Source organism: Musca vetustissima, unplaced genomic scaffold (genome assembly GCF_032173495.1).
Source record: "Musca vetustissima isolate MV318-11 ecotype Yass unplaced genomic scaffold, APGP_CSIRO_Mvet_v1 utg13750, whole genome shotgun sequence".
Taxonomy (NCBI): Eukaryota; Metazoa; Arthropoda; class Insecta; order Diptera; family Muscidae; genus Musca; species Musca vetustissima.
Genome location: NW_026875681.1, coordinates 76,128 through 84,315, shown reverse-complemented (window position 1 = coordinate 84,315; position 8,188 = coordinate 76,128).

The window sequence follows — 8,188 nt, the reverse complement described above, 5'->3', positions numbered from 1 at the left end:
TGGTGTTGATATTCGGCTAAAACTTTAAAAACTCCAAAAATGGGTCAGACCCTTTGTATGGTTTCAATAGCCTCCAAAATGGACCTGTATCGAAAATGTCCTGCATATATGTTTTTCTCCCTCCACGAGTCCTTAGTTGCAAAGTACAGCCACATCAGTGGAAAAATTGGACGGGACAAATCTGTTAAATTTTCTACAAAGATGTTTTCCTCCCTACTGGAACTCTGAAAGCCAAACTACAGCCACTTCGTTGGAATAAGGCGGCTAAGACGATAAAAATGTCGATTAGAGGCGGAATTTTTTTTGGGGGATTTGTCAAACATGGATCTACATATATTAAAAATTGTCTGCAAACATGTTTTTCTCCCTCGTTCAGGGCTCCTGAATATCGAACTACAGACACTTGGGTTGGAAAATGCGGCTAAGCCTTCAAAATACAGAAATAGTGGCGGATCTTTCTGTGGGACTATGTCGATATATGGAAAATGTTCTGTTTTTCAACCTCAATGAGCCCGGAGTGCCATTTTGGGGCCACTTCGTTGGGAAAATGCGGCTAAACCCTTCAAAATACCAATAATTCTGGCGAGTTTTTTTATATGTGGTCTATGTCATACATGGAACTATATCGAATGTTTCTCTCCCTCTCTCTCTGAATCCCAAACTACACCAATGTCGATGATTCCAAAATAGGGCGGGACATAAATGATTCAATGATCATAGAAGTTGTAGCAAAGTCTGTAGAAAATTTCAATGCTCTATCTAAAATATTGAGATCGTTATTGTGAGTCCAATAGGCGGACGGAAAGACTGGCGAGGGCTAAGTCCTACTTAATAGTCACTTATATGCTATTGACTAAAAAAATTGCCATTGACTTCAGATCAATGACTACGAATACTAGCCAGGCTATTGACTAATTGACTCTTGGTAAATAGTTATTGTAATTCAAAACATAGTCATTGATTTCCAGTCTATTCGAATTGACAATCAGTCAGACTCCTAGTACATAGTAATTAACTCCCAGTCAATAGTCATTAACACCTAGTCAATAGTCATTGACTCCTAGTCAATAGTCATTGACTCCTAGTCAATAGTCATTGACTCCTAGTCAATAGTCATTGACTCCTAGTCAATAGTCATTGACTCCTAGTCAATAGTCATTGACTCCTAGTCAATAGTCATTGACTCCTAGTCAATAGTCATTGACTCCTAGTCAATATTCATTGACTCCTAGTCAATATTCATTGACTCCTAGTCAATAGTTATTGACTCATATTTAAAGGCGTTCACCTCAATTCAATCAGGGGTTGACTATGAAGAATGGAGAGGAGTCAATAAACATTGACTGGGGGTCAAGGACTACGGATTGACATGATAGACTGGGAGTTCATGATTTTGCCTAGCAGCATTCACGTCATTGATTCCCAGTTAGTAGTCTTTGACTCCCAGTCAGTAATCATTGACTCCTAGTCAATATTTATTGACTCCCAGTTAATAGTCATTGACACCGAGTTAATAGTCATTCACCCCAATTAAATCAATAGTCATTGACTCCTAGTCAAATCAAGTCATTCAAAACAAGTCATTGATTTTTAGTCAATTCGAATTGACAAACAATCATCAGTCAGACATTGCCTAGTCGATAGTTATTGATTCCCAGCCAATAGTCATTGACCCCTAGTCAATAGTCTTTGACTCCTAGTCAATAGCCATTGACTCCTAGTTAAAAGGCGTTCACCTCAATTCAATCAGGGGTTGACTATGAAGAATAGTGATGAGTCAATAAACATTGACTTGGAGTCAAGGACTACCGATTGACTTGATATACTGGGAGTTCATGATTTGAATGTCTAGCAGCATTCACGTCATTGACTCCCAGTTAGTAGTCATTGACTCCTAGTCAATAGTTATTGACTCCCAGTTAATTGTCATTGGCTCCCAGTTAGTAGCCATTCACCCCAATTAAATCTATAGTCATTGACTCCTAGTCTTTCAAATCATTGACTCCCAGTTAATAGTCATTGACTCCTAGTCAATTGTTATTGACTTCCAGTTAATAGTCATTGACTCCCAGTCAACAGTAATTGACTCCCAGTCAATAGTTATTGACCCCCAGTCAATAGTCATTGGCTCCCGGTCAATAGTCATTGGCTCCCGGTCAATAGGAGTTGATTCCCGTTCAACAGTAATTGACTCCTAGTCTTTCAAGTCATTGACTCCCAGTTAATAGTCATAGACTCCCAGTCAACAGTCATTGTCTCCTATGTCTCATTGGCTTCCAAGCCATTAGTCATTGAATCTTAGCCAATAGTCGTCGACTCCCAAGTCAGATGCCACCAACTGTCATTGACTCCCCCGAATTTAAAGTCATTGACTCCAAATCAACAATCATTGACTGACAGTCAATTGTCACTGACATCTAGTCAATAGTAATTTACTACCAGTCAATAGTCATTGACTTCGAATCAATAATTATTGAATGACAGTCAATAGTCATTGACTCTCAGTCAATATTCATTGACTCCTCTAATTTTTTATACTCAACCACTGTCCCCAATTGTTCCTTGTTCGTTGTTGTTGTTTTTGCTAGTTCTGTCGCCAGAAAAAAACAGTTCGGGCTGTTTGTAGTTGTCGCCTTAGTTATTGTGGCGATTTTCTATTTTAAAATTTGCATTCGATTATCGTTGGCATTTCGTTCGTTCGTTTGCGGTTCTTTACGAAGTGCCGAATTGAATAAAGTTTAGCACACAAATTATTGTCGGATAGTCCGATTTGAATGTCTCAATTAGTTCTCACGCTGGTGCTAGGCATTGTGTTGGTTTATTTGTTACTTTTTTTGGTCGGATAATGAGTTTTTTTTGGAAGGAGCTGGAGGAGATGATTGGGAAGATTAAGAGAGGAAATTATTTTCATATATTAGATAATTTTTACATTTCCAAAATGATCTGAGGACAATTTGGAAATTGAAATTAGGAGTTTTTAGGCTTCCCGTTTTTTTTGTATTGTCCTTAAACCATCCATCCTGCTGGTGGTCTAATGCTTATCTTAGAATGTCGTCTTAATAGCTTTGACAATGTTGTTGTACCTCTCGATCACTCTCTTCGCTCGCTCATAATCTGATATCGCAAATACAACAGCAGCGACAACTTGTCTGTTAATCAGTTCGGGGCTGTTGTTCGCAATAATGTTTTGCTTAATTTAATTTAAACGCAAGGCGTACACGAGAATTGTGTACACTTGAAAAAAATTTAGGGGAAAGATTTAATTATGATCGATAAATGGGCTTTGCGTCTGGTTAATAGATATTGACTCTAGGTCAATATATGGACCTCGAATTAATAGTGTTTGACTCATGATCATTAAATCCCAACCAATAGTCATTGACTATCGGTCCATGGTCATTTATTTGTCATCAAATGTCTTTGACTCTTACTAATAAAGTACTAATAAAGCCCTTGATTCACAATGTATCAAGAGTCATTGACACCCAGTTCATAGTCATTGAATGCTAGTTCATTGTCATTGACATTGGCTCCTAGTCCATATTCATTGACTCCTAGTCTGTAGTCATTGACTTCTAGTCAATAGTCTTATTTAAAAGTTACTAATATAACCATTGACTCACAGTGTATCAAGAGTTATTGACAACCAGTCAATCAATAGTTATTAAATCCTAGTTCATAGTCATTGACTTCTAGTTCATAGTCATTGACTCCTAGTCCATAGTCATTGGCTCCTGGTCCATATTTATTGACTCATAGTCAATAGGTATTGACTCACAGTCAATAGTTATTGACTCATAGTCAATAGGTATTGACTCACAGTCAATAGTTATTGACTCATAGTCAATAGGTATTGACTCACAGTCAATAGTTATTGAGTCATAGTTAATAGTCATTGACTGATAGTCAATAGTCATTGACTGATAGTCATTGACTGATAGTCAATAGTCATTGACTGATAGTCAATAGTCATTGACTGATAGTCAATAGTCATTGACTGATAGTCAATAGTCATTGACTGATAGTCAATAGTCATTGACTGATAGTCAATAGACATTGACTGATAGTCAATAGTCATTGACTGATAGTCAATAGTCATTAACTGATAGTCAATAGTCATTGACTGATAGTCAATAGTCATTGACTGATAGTCAATAGTCATTGACTGATAGTCAATAGTATTGACTGATAGTCAATAGTCATTGACTGATAGTCGATAGTCATTGACTGATAGTCAATAGTCATTTACTGATAGTCAATAGTCTTTGACTGATAGTCAATAGTCATTGACTGATACTCAATAGACATTGACTGATAGTCAATAGTCATTAACAGATAGTCAATAGTCATTGACTGATAGTCATTGACTGATAGTCATTGACTGATAGTCAATAGTCATTGACTGATAGTCAATAGTATTGACTGATAGTCAATAGTCATTGACTGATAGTCAATAGTCATTGACTGATAGTCGATAGTCATTGACTGATAGTCAATAGTCATTTACTGATAGTCAATAGTCTTTGACTGATAGTCAATAGTCATTGACTGATACTCAATAGTCATTGACTGATAGTCAATAGTCATTGACTCCCATAGACAATAGTCATTGACTCCCATAGACAATAGTCATTGACTCCCATAGGCAATAGTCATTGACTCCCATAGTCAATAGACATTGACTCCCATAGTCAATAGTCATTGACTTGTAGTCAATAGTCATTGGCTCATAGTCAATAGTCATTGACTCATATTCATTGACTTTTAGTCAATAGTCATTGACTATTTGCCAATAGTCATTGACTGTTAGTTAATACTCATTGACTAATAGTCAATAGCCATTGACTCATCGTCAATAGTCCTTGGCTCATAGTCAATGACCATTGGCTCCTAGTCAATGTCGATACTCATTAGCTTAATGTCAACAGTCATTGGCTCCTAGTCAATGTCGTTACTCATTGTCAGTAGTCATAGACTTTTTGCCAATAGTCATTGACTCATTGTTAATAGTCATTGACTCTTAGTCAGTAGTCATTGATTCTTAGTCAATAGTCATTAGCTTAATGTCAACAGTCATTGACTCCTAGTCAATGTCGTTACTCATTGTCAGTAGTCATAGACTTTTTGCCAATAGTCATTGACTCATAGTCAATAGCCATTTACTCATAGTCAATAGTCATTGCCTCATAGTCAATAGTCATTGCCACATAGTCAATAGTCATTGCCTCGTAGTCAATAGTCATTGACTCGTAGTCAATATCCATTGACTCATAGTTAATAGTCACTGGCTCATAAATAGTAGTCATTGACACAATAGTCAATTTGACACATAATCAACATTGTTGGCTTGACTTATAGTCATTATCTAAAAAATCTAGATAACATGAAAAATTCCCCCATATAAATTATTTCGCCCTGTGTATTGAATTTTATTTGCAGCTGGATAACTCAAGTTCAATATGTCTGTCTGTATGTGTGTTTGTCTGCTGTTGTTGTTGCAAGTATTTTATTTACAATCACCAAGTTGGCCATTAACAAGGTTACTTGTCAAGGTGACGATTAAGATCAGCAGAAAAAAAAACAGAACAGAAAAAATCCCAATATAATGTGATCCGTTGTGGTAACCCAACAACGTTGAACCAACTCCTTTGTAACCGGATCATGTCAAAAACGACTTTCCATCCAAATGGATGGACCCAAAACATCTTAACTGCATATTACGTCATTAAAGAAATGAAAATTCTTAACAAATAATAGTCGGCAACAGAAAAAAATAATGGAAATTATGGTGTGGGAGGTGAAAGGAGGATGAGACGATCGGATGGGCGGAGTTACTGGAAAAGCTAATATACACCTATGTATTTGAACAGTTTTTTATATTTTGGTTTAGGGGGCCGGTCAATGAGAAAAGGTTAATGCCGCGAAATGGCTGAAATGTAATTTGTTTTCACACAACATAATCAAATTGATAAGACCGGGCCGCACAAAACAGTCTTTAAATTTAGCTTAATGATGTTTCGGAGTGCTATGGGGCTGGTGGCCCGGTTATTTTTTTTCTTTGTATTGGCATGCCAGCCAAAGACCTTCCCATCAGAGTATGAAAAATATTAAACCGAATAATATCAGTTGGTGGTTGAGTGGGAGCTTTGTAGCATTTTTTCCAGATGCCACCGATCCAACGTCCACCATTTGTTCTCCGCCACAGAACGTCTTTGTTTTTTTTTTTGGCCCACACTTTGTAAATGTTTGATTGTTTGGACAATGAAAAATGTCTGAGGTTATGGCTGTGCCACATGCAACACATGACCGTGCTAGCAAGTGCAAGTACTTGCCTGCCACAAGATGCTTCTTCTTCTTTTTCAATACTTTAGCACCAGCAGCATTGCTGCTAGAACAGCATTCGGAAAATTGCGACTGAACAATCCAACGGCCAAATGGCGATATTATTTGCCGTCATCGTGTTGTTTTTAACACCAACTTCGAACGAGAAGCTGGAAGCTGGAAGCTGAGCTAACGCAACAGATGGCTGGCTTACAGGCAGGCTGACTAGCTGGCTTATAACAAAAAAAATGACCGATCAAGGTTTACTTAATCTCAGGGGGTATACAAGAGGGTGGGGTGTTAAGGTAGGGAATTATTTATTTCGGTATTATGAAGGTTTTTTTCGCACAATCCAACCAAAGAGGTTGTCATTGGGATTCCCGGTTATTGGGGGTTGAAAATTATTTTTTTACAACAAATTTTCCGGGTTTTGGTTTATTTTTCGACATAGGTCGATAGTAGGGTCCATACTGATTTTCGCTTTTTTGAGTTTCTTTGCCGAAGTGACTGTAATTTGGAATTCCGGTTTCTTGGAGGGAAAAAAATAAATAAAAATAAATATTTTCGACATAGGTCGATATTAGGGTTTTTGACCGAAGTGGCTTTAATTTGGCACAACGATTACTCTGAGGTCGAAAAAACAGAATTTCTTAAAATTTCGACATACGTCGGTTTTAAGTTTCTTTACCGAAGTGTCTGTAATTTGCCATTCCGGTTTCTTAGAGAGCAAAAAATATTTTCTGAAAATTTTCGACATAGGTCGATATTAGGGTCCCAACCGATTTTTAGTTTCTTTAGTTTTTTTTTTTTTTTGGCGCAGTTCTCCACCGAAGTGGCTTTAATTTGGCATACCGATTACTTTAAGGTCGAAAAACGGTTCCATAAGTTTTTTGTCACATGTCTCCCCCGAAGTGGGTTTAATTTGGCATTCAAGGTTCTTGGAGGATGGATTTTCTCAAAATTTCGATATTGAGGTCCTGACCGATTTTCGGTTCCTTAAGTTTTTTTTGAAGAACCGTTTTTCACTATATATTATATTTTTACAAAAATTTCGATATTAGGGTCTCTACCGATTTTCGGTTTCTTCAGTTTCTTCACCGAAGTGTCTGTAATTTCCCATTCCGGTTTCTTGGAGGGCAAAAATTTTTTTTTTTCTGAAAATTTTCGACATAGGTCGATATTAGGGTCCCAACCGATTTTCAGTTTATTTAGTTTTTTTTTTGACGCAGTTCTCCACCGAAGTGGCTTTAATTTGGCATACCGATTACTTTGAGGTCGAAAAAACAGAATTTTTTTAAATTTTCGACATTGGTCCATATTAGGGTCCCAACCGATTTTCGGTTCCATAAGTTTTTTGTCACATGTCTCCGCCGAAGTGAGTTTAATTTGACACTCCAGGTTCATGGAGGATGGATTTTTTCAAAATTTCGATATTGGGGTCCCGACCGATTTTCGGTTCCTTAAGTTTTTTGTCGCATGTCTCCACCGATATAAGGATATAAGGGTCCCGACCGATTTTCAGTTCTTTAAGTGTTTTGTATCATGTCTCCACCGAATTGGGTTTAAATAATGAGCATTCGAGGCTCATTGAGGATAAAAAAAATTATTTTCACAGCCATTTACCTTAAATCGGACGAAAATATATATGAGAGCTATATCTAAATCTGAACCGATATTCACGAAACTTAACATACATAATTCTAGACTTAATTCAGTACGCCATACCAATTTTCGTGCAAATCGAAATATATATAGGGACTTTGGTGCACCATTTACATAAAATCGGACGCAACTATATATGGGAGCTATATATAAATCTGAAGCGATATTCACGAAACTTTACACACATCATTGCAGACTTAATTCA